General features: G+C 36.9%; 1 protein-coding gene across 1 annotated transcript in view; it reads left to right on the forward strand.

Annotated features, from left to right (window-relative positions):
• Nucleotides 1-19387, forward strand: part of LOC122230099 (casein kinase 2 subunit alpha' interacting protein) — a 382321-nt gene that overhangs the window by 349761 nt on the left and 13173 nt on the right. The window lies entirely within an intron of this gene.

Here is a 19387-nt window from a genome sequence, read left to right on the forward strand (position 1 = left end):
GAATTAAGCTTTATTTTTCTTTATTGGAGTTTGCATTATCTAAAAAACTTCTAAGTCATAGATTTGCGACAAATTATCTTTTTCTTAAAAAGGCAAAGTATTGTCGATACATTCACTTTCATCATAGTAATTTCTTAATCACTTAAAACAAAGAGGTCGGGGCGCCTGGATGGCGCAGTCGGTTAAGCGTCCGACTTCAGCCGGTCACGATCTCGCGGTCCGTGAGTTCGAGCCCCGCGTCCGGCTCTGGGCTGATGGCTCGGAGCCTGGAGCCTGTTTCCGATTCTGTGTCTCCCTCTCTCTCTGCCCCTCCCCCGTTCATGCTCTGTCTCTCTCTGTCCCAAAAATAAATAAAAAACGTTGAAAAAAAAAATTAAAAAAAAAAAAAAAACAAAGAGGTCAACAAATTACACACCAGGGTTTGACTGCTTATTTTTGTAAATAAAGTTTCATTAGATCAGAGCCATTCCCTTTTGTTCACATATTGTCTATGACCACTTTCAATCTACAATGACAACATTGAGTAGTTCCAACATGGAGACCTTGTGGTCCACAAGGCTAAAATATTTACTTTAAGAAAAGCTTATGGATCCCTGATTTAGAAAATACAAAATTAGCTTTGCATATATCTGCTGAGGACAGTGAATGAAAAATGTTGTTTTTTTCCATAGATGATCTTTTCATTGATCTCAAGCCAACCTCAGTAATATTTTGTTTAAGGAACCAAATGATGATTTAGTTTCTTTTTAACTTGACAACACCATTTTCAATTCTTAAGCATTGGCAAATTAGATGTTTCATGTAGGAAATAACATTTAATTATAAAATCAATGTGATTTTGGCAAAATCCCAGACAGGAACTTCATTTCTATATCTTTCTTCATTTGATTAAGATGCAATAAAACAGAAAGATATTAGCAAAATAAGCATTACCAAACCTCAAAAGAGAAATGATGATTAATTTTTGGACAATGAAAATTCTGGATTGTTTGATATATCAGGAATGGTCTGTGAATTAGGAGTTTATCTTGTGAGCAGATTTAATGATAATACTCGGTTTGCATTGAAACTTGTTTTCCCTTAATTTTCATGATTATGATGTGTATACATCATCCATAATATATAATTCTAAAAATTGGCAGACCAATGCCACTGCATAGGTAAGCTGGTTTGAATGAGAACTAGAAACAAGGCATCTGACATTGGATTCATTGTGGTTTCCACTGTGAGGCAGCTTTTTTTTTTTAATTTTTTTCCAATATTTACTTATTTTTGCGAGACAGAGACAGAGCATGAGTGGGGGAGGGGCAGAGAGAGAGGGAGACAGAATCCGAAGCAGGCTCCAGGCTCTGATCTTTGGCACAGAGCCCAACGCGGGGCTCGAACCCAGGAACCCTGAGATTATGACCTCAGCTGAAGTTGGACACTTAACCAACTGAGCCACTCAGGCACCCCTGTGATGCAGCTATTTTTAAATTAACTAGTCGTGGGTTTTTAGTTAATTTCCCAAATAGTTACAATTTTTCAACATGTTGTTCTACTCTTTGATGAAATGAAAATTCTGCCTTCACACTGAGCTAGGAGCTTTCCATGTATTGTCTCATTTACTTTTTCACAATATTTGACTTGTGCATTAGTATCATTATTATCTGAAGAAAAAGTGGACTTGAAGAAGATAAGTAACTTGTTTAAGCATACATAGAGGAAAAAAGGTCCTTATGTCTATCACTTTTGCTGGCTATAGTTTTTTGTTTTGTTTTGTTTTTGTCTTGTTTTGTTTTGTTTGCACTAACAAGTGTTTTGAAAGACACAGAGGAAAGTGAGATGGATAGGCAGGTAAAATAGGAGGAAACCTATCAAATTGGGTGGCTGTAGAGAGCCTCTCTGAAAAGTGATATTTATCTTGAGACCTAAAGTGAGCAGTCAGCCATAAGAAACTCAATAAGTTCTTTCACAACAGAAGTCATACCAAGTGGAATGACCTTTAAAAAAAATAAGTTGTGTTTTGCATTCTAATGAACACTATTATAGTTTCTTTTCTTTTCTTCTATTAAGCATATCCATTAAGTTTTTACTTCTAGAAATTGTACTTTTTTAGTACTAAAATAGTCATCTGTCTCATTTATAGATGTCACATATATGGTAAAATTCTTCATCGCTTCATCTGTTTTGGCTTAGAACATTTTAATCCAAGTTGCAATAAAGTTTTTTTCTGATAACCCCCAAATTTTGAACACTGGTGGTTTATTTCTATTGTCTATTTTTTCTCTTTGTTTTTGATAATTTATTTCTGTCTTGTCATGCCTAGTAATTTTTCACTGAATGTCAACCATTGTGTAAGAATTGTAGAGACTCTGAATGACGTTACTTTTCTTCAGAGAAGATTTAATATTCAACTATTAGGCAAGTAGCACATGAGTGGAACACCTTGATCTAATTTCAGACTGAGATTTTTCTAAACTCAGGTGTCAGGCTTTCCCAGGGCTGGTCTACTTCTGCTTGGCTTTTAGTCCTAATGGATTTATATCTCAGTGTTCTCAACTGGGCCCTTAAGGGCTCCTCCTTTTTGGTGGACAGCCTAGTAGTGTCAGATTGTTAAACATTCTTATAGTACTTTAGCCTGTATCAACCATTTTTCTTCTAGTTTCTTGTCTTTTTGCCCATTCATGCAAAGATTAAGAGTTTGTCACAGACTTAAGGGAAAACATATATCAAATGACATTTCTTCATGACTCCTTTTTCTCCCAGTTTAGCCTTTCAAATCCCTGCTGCCATGGTGATCATAACCTCTAATAGTCTGCCCTTTCTACCTCAGTGAGTGGGCCACACACTTTATGATGGTGTTTTTTGTCCAGCCTCTATGTTCTGATCCTGGATATTTGAAAATATCCAAAGTGGAAAAAAATCAGTGGTAAATGGAAAGCTTTTTTCATTGCATTTCCATTATCTTCAGAATCATAGCCCCTCAAATCCTGGCCTCCTTGTCTACTCCAAAACTCCTTCAAACTGCTATTTGCTTGTTTGTTTTAATTTTAGCCAGCTTTAATGGCTTCTTGACAGAAGAGTCTAATACAAGTTAATCATAGGCAGCAGCAGAAGACAGAAAGGTCACCCTGGGTTTGAATTTCCTGTCTACAGTAATAAATGTGTTTACCTCGGCATTTAAAAAATACCTCAATATAGGTTTTCTTTCCTTGAATGGGGATAATGATAGTTTATGAGATTGTTGTGATGATTTAAACACACACACATGCATACACACACACACACACACACACAGCAAAGCACTTGGTATGTAATAATGAAGCAAGAAATGTTGGTTCTCTCCTTTTCTTCTGCTGTTTTATTCAAAGGTCATATTTTTGACTGTTCATTGATCCATATTTATCAGGCTAGTGACATTTCCATGATATATGTAATAAGTTTTGGATGATGACAGAGAAGAAATAAATATGCAGAAAGTATAACATGCATGGATATATTCCAAGAAAATACATTTCATCTGCATAACAGGTACTGTCTCAAACATTAAATTTTTTATGAATTTATATTATGTTGTTTTCACTATGAGCTACTTAGAATAATATAACTTAACATTAAATAAAACCAGAACAAGTACATAAGAGAAAACATAATAAAATGACCTAACTTTATTTTATTCAGGTATTCAATGATTGGTAAAGAGAAGGAGATATGCAATACATTTCTGTGTGCTAAGATCTACACAAAATAGGTGAAATGATGTAAACTAAATTTTGTGAAAATACAAGTATATTTTAAGTGCATTTGTAGTGTTGGCTGCCGTGTCATTCAAATAATATTACTAATGTTTTGTGGTCACATGAGTATTATTATATTTATTTATATTTAATAAAGTCACCATTTATAGAATTCTATCATAACTGGTAATCATCTCTTCATTTGCTCTCTCTCATTGTGAATTCCCAAAATACAGTGCTGTAGATGTATTTTCAGTGTAGCTGATTACTTATCACTCCACCTTTCCAGGGCTTGCAGCCTAGCAGATCAATGAGAAACTCATTGCCTTGAAAGAGATTAGCTGATAGGTTTGTCACCGGAACAATTCGCTCTAGTCAAGAAATGTGTAAAATTAATAGATTGCTCTCAAAATTCCATTTAAGAATTGAACAATTTAATCATTATAGTCTCTATTTTCTTTGGAAAGAATATGAACTAAATATAAATCCAAACATTAATTTAATAGATTTGAGGAAACTAAAAGCCACAGAGAAGAAAAGCAACGCAGATACAGGTCAAAAGTTCACCTTTCCTGATAGACAATGCGTATTAAGTCAAGTGATCATTGGGATTGATCAAATTAGGCCAGTCACCCTAGATGTGACCACACAGTTCTACCCGGCCTCAAGTTGCTGAAGGTTTAGTGTAATAGCCCAGAAGAAAGGGGTGGTCAGTTGTACACAAAAGCATGGCGAATAAGCCCAATAGTAGCAGTTTTCAGAATTTTGTATTTTTCATATACCAATAAAATCATAAAGAAGTTTTTAGACTGATATATGTTTATTTTGTCAAAGAAGGAAAATCATTTTTTAAAAAATAAAAGACACTAAAATATTTTCAACCGTAATTTATTTCAGAAAAAAATAAGGACATTTTTTTAAAAACAAAATATAAGGAAGAAGCAACCTAAAAAACAGACTATTGAGGAAAAAATAGTGAACTAGCTGGCAATCTTACATGTACATTCACACACACACACACACACGAGGTGCATCCATAGTACACTGCCATTACTTTAATTTTGAGGACTATCGAAACAAGGGCAGAGAACTGCCTAAGCCGTAGAACTAACTTGACAGATTAGCTTTAATAGGATTTTTATAGTCTCCTTTGGAGACAAGGGGTGTTCTCATGTTATTATTTCATTTAACTCTCTTTACCACTGTTAAACTTTTGATACCTGACATCTTCTAGCTTCTCCGCTGAATCCTTTCAAGTTATTATTCTAGTGTGTTTTATTTGTTTTGTTTTTCTTTGACACTGAGCATTAATATGTAGCACTTAAAAATTTTTGAAGTTCTGTGTGTGTTTAAGAATGGGAAAGAAATGTTACAGTAAGTCCCCCTTTTATCTCTTAAGCCTATAACTCTGTTTTCCAATCCACTGGTCATCTGACTATGTGGTTGGTCTTTTAACCAGTTTCCATGACAGTTGAACGTAAATAAAGTGCTGCTTCCACGCTCACCCGAGAAGTTGCTGTGTTATAAACATATATTTTATGCTTTAGGAAATTATTCCATAGATGAACACCTGTGAGCAAACATTCATTTGAAAAAGTGCTGGCTTCTATGGGGCTCCTGGGTGGCTCAGGCGGTTGGGCGTCTGACTTGGGCTCAGGTCATGATCTCACAGTTCGTGAGTACGAGCCCCGCGTGGGGCTCTGTGCTGACAGCTTAGAGCCTGGAGCCTGCTTCTGATTCTGTGTCTCCCTCTCTCTCTGCCCCTCCATGCTCATGCTCTGTCTCTCTCTCCTTAAAAAACCTTAAAAAAATTTAAAAAAAAAAAAAAAGAAAAAGTGCTGGATTCTAAATCTGCCTCAATTCGACGTTCATTTGGCATCTTGTAAAATGAGGATATTAATTTTTGTTTTTTTTGTTCGTGGTGGTGTGTTGAAATATTTGAATTAGTTGCCAACACTTCCAAATTGGGAGTTTTCATATAACATTCCAGATTCCAGGCTTTAAAAATTTTTTTTTAATGTTTATTTATTTTTGAGAGAGACAGAGTGTGAGTGGGGGAGGGGCAGAGAGAGAGGGAGACACAGAACCCCAAGAAGGCTTCAGGCTCTGAGCTGTCAGCACAGAGCCCAACTTCAGGCTTGAACCCACCAATGGTGAGAGCATGACCTGAGCCCAAGTCAGACATTTTACTGACTGAGCCACCCATGTGCCCCATAAGGCGTTTTTTTTGTTTTGTTTTGTTTTGTTTTGTTTTGTTTTGAAAATTCAGTTTACTTCACCTCTCTGTGCCTCAGTAACCTGGTCTATGAAACGGGAATGATGATGGCACCCCTCTCACAAATACCACTCATTTGGAAATTGATGGAATGGTTTGCGTATGATGTTGTGAGGCTTAATGAACTGTTGCCTATCAAGTAATGAGTGTAGTTCTGGCACGTAGTCAATGTTCCACTGATGCTGAAGACTGATCATGCTCAGCACCATGTCTGAAATCGAAGGACCAGGGTGTCCCCCTTTTCTCTGGTTTCTGAGGTTGGGCACCTGACCCATGAGTCTCTGGGTCTCAGTGTTTGCTAAGTTGGTTGGCAGTGCTGAACAAGTGTATAAGGTGGGCAGGGGGTAGCCAGTGAAGACCCTCCTGCTGCACATCTACAGACAGAATGGGCAGTGTTGGAATTTTGTCCTCCTTTGCTTGGGCATGGGACAGAATCTGTATAGAATATGACCCCAAACTGACCAAAACCTGTAACAGATTTAGGGGCGCCTGGGTGGCTCAGTCAGTTAAGCATCTGACATCGGCTCAGGTCATGATTTCTCAGTTTGTGAGTTCAAACCCCACGCAGGATTCTGTGCTGACAGCTCAGAGTCTGGAGCCTGCTTCGTTCGAATTCTCTGTCTCCCGCTCTCTCTCTGCCCCTCCCCCGCTTGTGCTCTGTCTCTCGAAAATAAATAAATGTTAAAATAAAAAAAAAAAAAAACTGTAACAGATTTAAAAAAATTAACAAAACAAAGCTATATTTTCTGACTGTAATGCTGACTTAGAAATAATTTATAGATGCTATGTGTATATATATGTTTATATTATATAGTTAAACAGACTATTTAAAAATTTTTTTTAATGTTTACTTCTGAAAGAGAGAGAGAGAGAGGGAGAGACAAAGGGAGGGGGGGAGAGAGAGAGAGAGGGAGAGACAAAGGGAGGGAGAAAGAGAGAGAGACGGAGAGAGAGAATGCAAAGCAGGCTCCAGGCTCCGAGCTGTCAGCACCGAGCCCAATGTGGGGCTGCAACACACAAACCACGAGATCATGACCTGAGCTTAAGTCAGATGCTCAACCAACTGAGCCACCCAGGTGCCCCTAAACATAGACTATTATAAATATATATATATACACACATATATATATATACATATATATACATATATATATGTATATATATATATATTTATATGCATTACATCTGTATAAAGTCATATGTCAGAAACCCCAAACAAACATGTTAGTAAACACTTAGGTTAAAGAAGAAATGATCAAAAAATATATAAAGTATTTATAAATATTCCACTATGGTTTTCAAAGAATTTTTGAAAATATTATATTAAAATTTATGTATAGGGACAAAGATCCATAAAGAGTTGAGTCAATTTTCAAAAATAAGAGAAAGTGAAGAAACCATAGAGTGATTATCCATCATATCAGACATTTATAAAACTCACTACACATCTATCATTTTAAAACAATGTAATACTGTCCTGGTTATAGACAAATACACGTAGAACAAAACAGAGAGGTCAGGATCAGAGTGCTGTGTGAGAAGAGAGATATGCGGTACAAGCACCATTCATTGGGACTAGATGGAGTGTTTTGTATATGGGCCAATGCTGGTACACTAATTGGAGCAAAAGGAAGCTCTTTAAAAAAAAACAAAACAAAAACAAAGAATCTCAACTAAGACGGATTAAGAGAAAATAAAGTTATACAACTAAAAGATGGGCACACAGGAGAATAATTCTGTCCATTTGTGTTACAGGAAGTTTTTCTTAACGAGACCCTAAAACAAATAATAAAAAGTTGGATTTTGTTACATAAAAATAATTTTACAATAAAGGTCATCAAGTAGCATTTTTAAATAAATATCACCACAGATTTTTGCATGAATGGAACCAAGTAGGTATTAAATATCTAGATGTACTAGGTACCTATACATACTATCTAGAATACTAAAGGAATTTGTAAAATAAACCAAATAAAACCAAACGAAACAAAACCAAAATACAGGAAACACATTAGGAAAGTACCTAACATTAATAGTTAATAGTTAAAATTGGCAAAAAGTTAAATGACTAAGTGACACACAGGGGGAAGTTCTGAATGGTTAACGAATAGAGAAATTCTGTGAATAAATGGGGCTGTGCAATTAAAACAATGAGGTGTACATGCTCTCTAGCTAAGATTAGCAAAAACCTTCATGTTGATCAGTACCAATTATTGGTGAGAATGTGGTACAAAATATTCAGTGTTGGTGCTGTAGGAACTGGAATGGTCCTTCTACAGAAATGTACAATTATTAATGAGATTAATATTCATGTAGCCAACACTCAAGCATTCTGTTCTTCACAAATTAACGGTCACAGAATGCATAAGGGGGACTCTTTCAGGACATTCTCGGCAGCACAGATTGTAGTATTAGGGATCTGAAGACGATTTAGGTGTTCATCACTCTGAAAATTAATATGTAAATAGTTGTGTAGGCATTTTTCATCAGTAGGCATAGCTTTTTCCCAGTTCTTGCTCTTCGCTAGACAAGGCTTATTTCTGTGGCCCTAATTCTGACAGAGAGGTTCTTGACACGGTCCTGGAACCTGCCAGATTTCCCTGATGTCTGGATTCTGATAAATACCACCCCTTTCCCAGTCTTATTCCAGGCCCAGGAGGGGCGTAGCGATCTCCAGCTGTCTTTTTGCTAGTGCTCTCCTCCGGCTAATCCCTGCTTTGTTTCACTGTCCTCATTTTCCTTCTCAGCTTTTCCATCATTCGTCTAATTCTTTATGCTGAATTTCTTACCTGAAATACTAGACTGGTTTTCTGATTGGAATCTGACTGATAAGGTATTTGGGCGGATCCCAGGATACGGACCCTGCAAGTAATACTGAGACTGAGAGACCCATCTGCCGCACCTTTAACACGGTGATAACTTCCTTGCGAATGGAAATTGAAATTATAGTAATCCATGAGAGGCAGAAAGGAGCATTAAGGCTACAGGGGCTTGAGGTGAAAAACACTGGTTGAAAGCAAGTATTTGGAAGATTGAGTAATGGCTTCATGTAACCATCATGGAAACGGTTCTGGCTACAAGGGTGCAGCTGTTTCCTTTCTCTTTCTTTCTTTCTTTCTGTTTATTTATTTCCGAGAGAGAGAGAGAGAGCAAGGGAGGGGCAGACAGAGAATGAGACACAGAATCTGAAGCAGACTCCAGGCTCTGAGCTGTCAGCACAGAGCCCGGCCGGGGAAGGGGGTCTTGAACTCCTGAACCAGGAAATCCTGATCTGAGCTGAGTGAAGGTGGATGCTAACCAACTGAGTCACGCAGGAACCTCAGACTACAGCAGTTTCTAACAGTGATGGAGAGTTTACAGAAAGAAAAGAAGCTCAAGGCTAGATATCTTTCTTGCTCTTGGTCACACTATGGTATTCAGAGATTTGAATTATTAGCACATTCCAGAGACCATCACACAGGTCAGTTATATTGATGATATTCAGTTTGTTCCTGGGGAGCAGCAAGAAGCAAGCACCCAAATGCTTTAATGAGATACTACATGGTGTCAGATACTGGGAGATAAACACCACGGACATTCAGGTCATTGCCACTGAGATGTCATGTCCACGGGTCTCCTAGACTGGGGCATATTGAGTTATTTCCTCTAAAGGGAAAGATCACTTTAGATTTGGGTGCAAAACTTGCCATATTTAGTGTGTTGTTTCAAAGAATTTACTGAATAATGTGAAGGCTTTCTTTTGTGTCCTAATTCTGTTTGCTTCAGTATCTGTTGTTCGTCCCCCATAAAGCAATTCTCTCATATGAAACTCCCTCTGAAACACAAGATGGCTTCTATATTCTTGAGTAGCCATTGCCTTGGACAATACAGACCCAAAGACATAATCCTTACAAAGTAGTGAGTTTCTATGTGGCAGATAAAAATTAAAGACAGTATCAGAGTAGAAGAGGAAACTATAAAACAGTACAAAAGAAAGAGCTTGAAGAGAGTGTGTTATAAAAGAAAGAGTATGACTCTGATCATCTTAAATGACAAAAAAAAGCAATGTACACAAAACTAAGTTTCTGTGACCCATTTTTAGTGGCAAATTAGAGCTAAAACTCTGATCTCTTGACTCTTAAGCTATTTCAAGGACTCTTGCTACTATGCTATGCTTGCTTCCATGTTTTAATTTTTATTCTATACTTTTTGAGAGCCTCCTTCAGGGGGAAAAATAAGGATATATATGAAAATGCATACTACGAAGAAACGAGTTTTGAGAGTGGAAATTGTACACTTGAAGGAGGATGGTTATTATGAGAATTTCCATTAAAAACACTGTGCTACATTTTTCACCCAAAGCTCTGTGGTTTATTTTTCTGTCTTTGGGAATTTCACAAACAACTTGTAAAGTTCTAGCCAAACCTTTGAGGTTTGCCTTTCCATAAGTGTATGGAGCAAGCCAAAGGCTGCAACTGTAGCCAAATGAAACAATGGAAACCACAAGACCTGCTGGCCTGGCTCCTCTCTCCTCTACTTGATTTTGAACCCCTGGAGAGGAAACCACCTGAGTCACATTTGTGTATGGTTAGAGCTCTTGAGAACTAAGCCTCCTGACTAATAGTTTTTGCTTAATTTGAAATAAGGGATCAAAGTATTGAACCCTAAGGAAGTAGAAACAGTTTTGTTCCCACCACTCCTGTTCTTTTCTTTTTAAAATCATTGTCTTAATTGCAAACATTTAAAAGGAATCTCTGCATAGGTGCATGGAGCCAGGGCGTGCTTCTCTTTTCAGTTCTGGAGGGCACAGTGACGCACATACCTTCTCAGAAAACCCTTTAAATGCATGGAATCCGCTGGGCCCCACCAGCTGGGGTGATGGACTGTATACTGCTCGAAAAGAGAGTTAACGTGTTTTAAAATCATTGTACTATTCGCTAGTAAATTAAACGTCTAGGATATTATTCAGCAGAAGTTTATTTTTAACTACCTAGCTCAATTTATGTACGAGACAGGGCTGTGTCATACACTACATCTGTCTTCCTTGTCACTAGCCTTTTAGTGCCATGCCCTTCTTCAGTCCTAACCCTTATTACATTATAGTGCAAATTCAATTTAATTAAGACTTAACTATGCAGTATAATCTCTGGAGCCTGATTGCTGGAATCACTTAAACTTTTCGTGCCTCAGTTTCATTATGCACTTTATTCTTCATAGGATTGTTGTGAGATTCAATGAATGAACACATACAAAATGCTTATAACAGTGCCTGGTACGTTGGGAATGTTCCGTAAATATTTGCTGCTGGTAGTAGTAATAGCAGCGGCAGCATAAGCAGTAACAGTCGTAGTAGTAACAGTGGTAAGAGTAGTAAATTCCAATAGCATGTCAGGCATTGGAAAGTGAAGAAAATGGGAAATTCTGAGAAGCCTTATGCAGCATAATTAAAACTTTTAATTGACAGCATTTGATAATAGGCCTGCCTTCCTCTCCAGTGTCATTTGTGTTTTCATGGAGATCAAAAACTAAAGACAAACAAACTCTCAGGCTGCTGCTTCTTGCATTTAGTTAAAGAGAATTCTTGGACAGCTGGGTACTTGTACTCAGTAACCCACTCAATTATTCATTTATTCTTTTGGCAATTGTTGAGTGACCTGATGTTCCTGTGTGCGCTAGGGTAGGGTAACTCCTGTTGCTGTAACAAAGTTCAGAATTTCAGTGGCTTAACAGAATACAAGTTTAATTTTGGTATTAAGTGTGGATGCTCCTGTATTCCTGTATGGCATGCAGCTTTCCTCTAGCTGGTGGTTGAGAGACCCAGCTCCTTTCCATCTTGTGGATCCACTATCCCCCAGAGCCTCAGAGCGCTGTACTTCTCACCATAAGATGGAGGAGAAAAGGAGATATAAGGTAGCACTGTTGATTAATTGCTTTGTTCTGGAAAGGCCAAATACCCCTTCTACTTGACAAGGCTCCAAGAGGACATGGGAAATAAGGACTCTGCTTGGGTAGCTCCTTTTCAAACACATCTCTCTTACACAGCGAGAGGGAGAACAATTTTTATTGTATGGTTATCCATTTCTTCCGTACAAGGATACAGGGATAAATCTAAGACTTGTTCTTATTTATCAAGGGAATAGTGGGGACACAGGCTGGAAACCAAGAGATGCAGACCCTCATTATGCCTGGGAGGTCAAGCAATGCTCTAGAGAGGAAGTGGGCAGCACGACTGCATGGTGAATGAGCAGAGTTCACCAGCACAAAAGGAAGGGTATCGCATTAGAAAAATAGAAACTATGATTTGCAGAGGTAGTGAACCAAGTAACTCCAAAAGACTGGCGCACACGTGTGGATAGCTGACTGAGAGATGAGGAATATGTTAATTGAGTAATGCTTTGTAGAGGACATAAACTAATTTAAAAAATGTACCCTGAAAACAGAGTGTAATATATTTGAAGGTGTTAGAGGCTCTGAAGCTAGTTGACAGATGAAGAAACATAAGTGGAGGCGGATGGAGATGGTAGATTATGCAGGAAATTTAAAGAATTTAAAAAATCCTTTTTGCAAGTGATTTCTGCCCTTTTTTGCGTGTTTCATAATACAGACAAAACAAAAACAAAATAGATTACAAGTCTTATGAGCTTTTGGAGAATTATAAATTACTTTTTGTTCCTTTAAAAGTTATATGGCAAAACAACAATAACGAGAGTCAACATAGCATGTAGGGTGCTATAATATAAATGGTACAATAAGCTTCACCGTGCTGCACTCAAAGGAACAGATTGAAGCGCACACACACACACACACAATCTATTACATGGGGACCAAATCAATTAGGAATTGAATATAAAGAAAAGGAACATTTAGCCCTTCTTGTCTTTCTTCTGATCACTTACTTCCCTTACATATTCCATAGTTAATGTCCCAGTAATTGTAAATCCTCTAGGAGACTTAGCTTACATGTGAGTAACCACTATCCGCTCAATATTTTCTGGGAACTTGGCTGTCATTTGGGTTTGTCAAATATTTGAGGGTTATTTTCAAAGACTCCAGGCTGTCCAGTGCCAAGCTATCCTTGGCCTAGCAACTTACCCTTGATTCTTAAGTAGCTTCTTTCTAGAGAAACTTAATCTGCATGTTTCTAATCCATTTAAAATTAGATCATCAAAATATAGTTTTGTTAAGAGCTATCCAAAATCCTTGTGAGAGAGTTTCCTCATTTTTTTTTCCAAATGAAGATGTCTAATTTGTTAAACTTCAAGTGGGTCGCAAAGCTAGAAACCCCTGAGAACGGGATTTTAAAACTTGGCAGTCTCTGTTCTGTTATCCCTAAGGCATCTAGTAGGTGCTTTGGAAGTTTCTTTTTGAATATGTTTTTAGAACATTCCTTGGAGTTCATTCATGTAAGGCTGAGTTCCTTCCTTTCCACCAAGCCACAGTTTTCCCATTTGGAATCTTTCCTGAATTCAAAGGAAGCTACACAGGTGAAATGTCATGATGGCTTCACAGAAAAACAGTCTGGGACAGATATTTGCAATTTTCAATTCAAGATAATCTTATGTACTTCTTGAAGCAAGGTTGTGTTCAAAAATCACTTCCTGCCACAAGAATTCTGAATTTCATTGTATTTTCCTCCTGTTTGCTATCAGAATCAATCCCATTTTAAGACAACCCTTTTTGAATCTCCATTTTATGTATTTTTCTTACAGAAACCTAGAAAACTTACCCAATCACCATATACATGCTACATTAATTATAATTGAGTTATTTTATTTGATGTTACATAATTTCTTAGTTTATTGGTATTATTCACAAGTAAAAATAGAAGGTTAATTATTTATATCAACATTACCTCAGATGAATTGCATGATTACCTATCCCTAATTCCATTTATTCGCTGAAAAATTGGCTTGCCTTAATGTTCAAAAGTAATTTAGTTTCTATGGTGAAAACTAAGATGAATAGGATAAAAGAAATTAACATGCAATGCTCAGCTTAATTGTCCAAGTGTGCCGTGCTAACATGGGTTCCAAATGTTTAATGCTTATTCAAAGGAAATCCATAGCGTGTCATATAATTATTACTGATACTGTATTTGTAGATTGTTTAAGAGGGTTTATGTCTCATGAACAGTTAATACAGTTTCATTAAACTTTCAGTCTACAGTGACAAATAAATGTTGGGGTCATGTATCATTCCTGCTGATCATACAGCCTTATCTTCTTCTAGCCCCTTAGCCACACTCCTCAGCTCTGATCAGCATTGTTTCTTTCATCCCCATTTCTCTGGCCTCCCCACACAAGGCTGGGTCTAATTGTTCCTGCTCTGTTAGCCTTTGTTTGTATGGAAACATTTACATTACAATACATTTGCATTTTTCACTCATCTTCTACAAAATCCTACCAAGACTTTTCAGTTTCTGTAACATTCCTCAGCATTCCACTCCATCCTGAGGCACTCTTTTTCTTTCTGTAGCAACAGTCCATCCAGGTGGTCCCCCTGTATGACTGTCCACCTCTTCTCAGTCTCTTAATTTGGCTCCTCCAATACCTAAGTTTCCTTAGTTCTTTATGACAACCTAATCAAGCAGGCATTAGCTTCATTAGTTTAGAAGTGATGGATTTCAAGATGCTTTCAGATTACACAAATAATGAATTGCAAAGCTATGATCTGAATCCAAGTCTATACGCCTCCAAAGCCAAAATTTTCCAATAGACACTTTGCCTTCCTGGAGCATGGTCGGGCTGGCTCCAGGGCTTGCCTTGTTTTATCTCTGCTGAAGATATCATGGCACTACTGTTAGCTTTCTTTCTGTCTTTGAGGCTACTTCTCTCCTTGCCTATCTCAACTCTAGTCATTCAGTCTCTTATATTTCATCCCCCTATATGCCTGGTTTTGAGTAGCACAAGTTCAAGTTCAAGTTTACCACTTTTTTTTTCTTGCTGTTTGAAGACCTTGCTGCAAATCACAATAAGAAAGTAAAAGGCATAACGGTGGGATTGTTACAAAGGCTGAATAACCATACCAAGTTCTTCATAAATCCATATAACCTGCTTACTTCTAAATTAGTGATCATATTTTAATGCCAAGACACTGTAATCTATTTGTTCTCCTGTACAAAGGAGAAACTTAAATGCGCTTAGTAATTACATGATATCTCTTACATTTGTTTCCACAAAGATTCACAACCAAATGCTCCATCAGTAGAAGTTATGAAGTTTTAGCCATTTATAATTAACAAGAGAAAAGTCAAGTATAATTAATCTTTGCCAACTCTCTCAGCTCTCCTGTATACTTTAGTTCTATCACTTTGGAAATCATTGAGATTTAGGTGTGATTGTAACTAATACATTCCCATACGTGTCTAACACCTCTTCTTAGCAACCCCAGACTTCCTTATGCACAATCATTCTGGAAAGTGTAGATTTATTCCCTTCTGAGCATTTTCAAAAAGGTGCAAACTGAAGTGTAAATGGCATTCATCTCACCAAATCAATTGGAATGTAGCTGCTGTTAAGGTGGTTTAAAAAAAAAACAAAAAACAAAACAAAACAAAACAAAAAACCAAAAAAAGGAATATAATGCCTCTCTAAGTGATAAAGATTTTGAAAACAAAGTATCTAGGCACTGACACCAAATGGAGACTTAGTTCAGGCAGTTTGATTTGCATCTTTAATTTGGGGACAGTCATCATTCTGGTGTGAGTTAAAGATAAAGCATGGAAACCTGACAAAAAAATGACATAGGTCGCTCCCAGTGTAGTGTATTCCTGCTTCAGGAATGAGTGTGCTTCTGGAAGAGAGGTAAGTGGGACTTTGCTCAGGTGACAAATCTGTTCTGTTCTGTCATGCATGTAAGCACAATCTAAGGCTAGCTGTGAGGGTAATTTCATTTTCAAATAATTTATTCATTAAACGCTATCTTCCACATCTTATGAAGACCCAATGAGCATAAGAAAAAGAAAGAAAAAACACCAATGGTTCTATTAGAAACTACAATCAATCTCATTGATTCAAAAAGTAAATTGCAACCCCACTCCCTCCTACCCTTCCAGATTGAGTCTTTTAAATGAAAGAACGGCATTTAAGAATCTTTGTTCCTCTTGTGCTTCTCACAGTAATGACACACACATACAATAGAAATGCAACAAATGGTTGCTGTAATAAACTACAGACATAAATATTGCTGCTCTTCAGACATATTAGAGGATCAATAAGATGGTAAAAACATGGAGCAGCTTAATAGTCTACTATTACAAGGTTTGAAGTTGAAATTAATTGTTTTCTTATTTGTCAGACCTGGGTTTTTCAAATGGCTAAGCAATGGGTTAATTTTGACAGGTAAGTTTTATAGTTTGGATACACATTAGACATTTGGTTTTAATTGAGGCTCCCCCCCGCCAACCACCCTCAGGCCACCCAAAAGCTTCCTTGTAAGAATATGTTTATAACTGTATGTATTTTCCCTGTCACCATTTGCTGATGCAGTATTTAATTTCTTTCATTTATGGCCTAAAGTATAATATTCTGCCAATTGAAAAAGAGTTCACTAAGTATGAAAAAATATATTTTCCAGTTTTCCATGAGGAAATCCAAACCTCCGTAGCTCCATTTGGATGCTGCATTTCACTATTTTGTCCCAATTCACTAGTTACAGATGTTTTTAAAAGTGCTGGAAGGCATAAGACCAAGATCTAACAGGAATATGGAAATTAACTCAGTAGGTATCCCAAATTTTATTTCCTCTCAACCTTCATGTTAAACTTACATAAAACTAATATAACCAGTGGACTCATTCAATTTAGTCTTTTTAATGCATGAAAATAATTGTTTCATTGCCCAATTTTTAGGTAAAAGACCCCCCCCCCCCCCACACACAGCAAGAAAGAAAGAAGAGATTGATTTCTTAACAATTTCTTTCCCAAATCTGGAAGACAGCAAAAGTCCTAAAACTTTGCATTTCATTTATTGCTGTCTTCATGAGTAGGAGAGCATCTGTAGACCCTAAGAAGTATATACTCCAGGAATCTGAGGACCAGATCAAAAAATGTCACTTTCCTAGCACAAGAATAAGTTCATGGTGAAGAGATTATTAATTTATAGAATTAACCTCCCCTAAAGAGATGGTTTGTAACTTTGTCATAAATTGAGAGGTTTGCGATTTAATTCATTTTATTTAAAGGAATACACCCTCTCAGGAACATGGCATTCTGTAAGGAATTGTGAGAAAATAAAGTTAAAAAAATAAGTATTTTTCTAGTATTATTGAAATGAGAACAAGACATTATTTGAGAGGTATCAGCACTTGAGCCATTAGAAAGTTGTATTTTATAGAAAAGCAAAGATAATTTTCCAAGCTCTACCACAGCCTAAATGAAATATCCCTCAAGACCACACAGACGCCTTTGCTTGGATTGCATGCTCAGCATATATTTTTATAGTAAGAAAAAGATGCCACAGTTTGCAAATATAAATATTTCCAGGAACCAGAAAAGAATGTTAAAAAATTGTATTCTATGTGAAAAATTGGTGTTCTATTTCATAAACTAAACTTTTGTTAAAGCATACAATTCAACAAATATTTGTTGATCTAGGCAAATAAATATGTGACATAGTCTCTATACTGAGGAAATTCACAATATGAAAGGATAGACTAGAAGGCACATATCCAACACTACTAGTCCAAACTTGTTGATGTCCTGATGGTTTAAATGCAGACACTAGAGAATATTGATCCTGTCTGGGTTTGTCCACTGATGGCTTCCTACTTGAGGTGATATTTCAATTTCAATGGATAGTTTTTCTTCATGAGTTAGCATAAATTGATTGAGTTAAATTTCATAAGAAGGAGATCATTGAATAAATTGCCTGTCTCTCTTTACTTCTCTTTATGCTTTTTAACGATAATGCTGTTTGTTGAACATTATTAAAATATAGGTGTATAATCAATAATTTTAGATGGGCCCAAGAAGTATGACCTACATAGAATTGGGTGTGTTTGAACCATTCTAGATTTTACCTTAGTATTTTATTGCAGTCAAGAAAATAGACACAATTGCATGTGCATGTACACACATATATGCACGTACAAATTCAATGAAAAAATATTAAAAACTGATACAGATTTTCTTGAACTTTTGTTTGGAGGAGGTAAAATAAATATGTACACTGCACATATTTTTAGTGTTTCCTTCTAAATTTGCTCTTGTCCCTAATGCTTCTCAAATCTCACATCTTGTCCTCTGTGCTTATACCCTTAACGTTTGTTTCCATTGTCAGGAGGGGAGAGGGGGAGGGGAGGGAAGGAGAGGGGAAGGAAGGAAGGAAGAAAGAAAGGAAGAAAGGAAAGTCCACTGCTTGCCTGCCTACCTACCTACCTACCTACCTACATCTACTATATATTTTTTTGGCACACATATTTAAAGTGGAGATACAATTCACATGCCAAAATTCCCATCCTTTTAAAAGTGTACAGTTTGGGGGCATCTGGGGGGCTCAGATGGTGAAGTGTCTGACTCTTGGTTGTGGCTCAGGTCATGATCTTAGGGTTCTTGAGTTGACCCCCACCATCAGGCTCTGTGCTGACCGTGTGGAGCCTGCTTGGGATCCTCTCTCTTTCTCTCTTTCTCTCTCTCTCTCTCTCTCTCTCTCTCTCTTTCTCTCTCTGTCTCAAAATAAACCTAAATAACAATCCCTTTCTAAAATCTTGGAATACATCCAAGACCACAATTTAAAAATTAGTGAAAGAGTGTTTGACAATATTCAAACCTTGCCCTTAATTAAAATTTAGACTTCTTTTTGTTAGTCAAGCATGATGTGGGGACCACATCACATGTGTAATTTCCAAATGATAATAGAAAACAGTCAGCCTAATTTTCCTTTTTATAAATGTCAGCAGGGAATGATAATAATTACATTTTTGCAATGCTCATTACATATCAGGAACTGCAGATAAAATATCATTTGTGAATCTCACAATGATGCTAGAATGGATAAATTTTCCCTTATTTTAGCAGATGAGAAAGCTGACACAATTCCATTGAGAACATAGACAAGAACTTAGAGCAAGTTTGTCTGTCTCTAGCATCCTCACTGTTCCCTCTATACTAGGATGATTTTACACCAAGCACTAATGACAACATATTCTAAATATGTGAGCACAGGCACTCGAAAATAAATTGGCTAACAAAAATATCAACAACAAACTTCCTAAGGCTCCCAATTATCTTTGACCTCTTCATCCCTTCTCTCGCCCATAAAAATGGATATACTTATCTGCATGCTGAAAATAGTCAATTCAGGAATATTCTCCAATTGCTGAATGTCATCAAGTCCAAGGCAGCACCATGGCTTTTGTTTGGAAACTCTCTGGTTGTGAAGGAACAGAAATCTTTCTTAAACTAACCTTTTAGGGA

Source organism: Panthera leo, chromosome C2 (genome assembly GCF_018350215.1).
Source record: "Panthera leo isolate Ple1 chromosome C2, P.leo_Ple1_pat1.1, whole genome shotgun sequence".
Lineage (NCBI taxonomy): Eukaryota > Metazoa > Chordata > Mammalia > Carnivora > Felidae > Panthera > Panthera leo.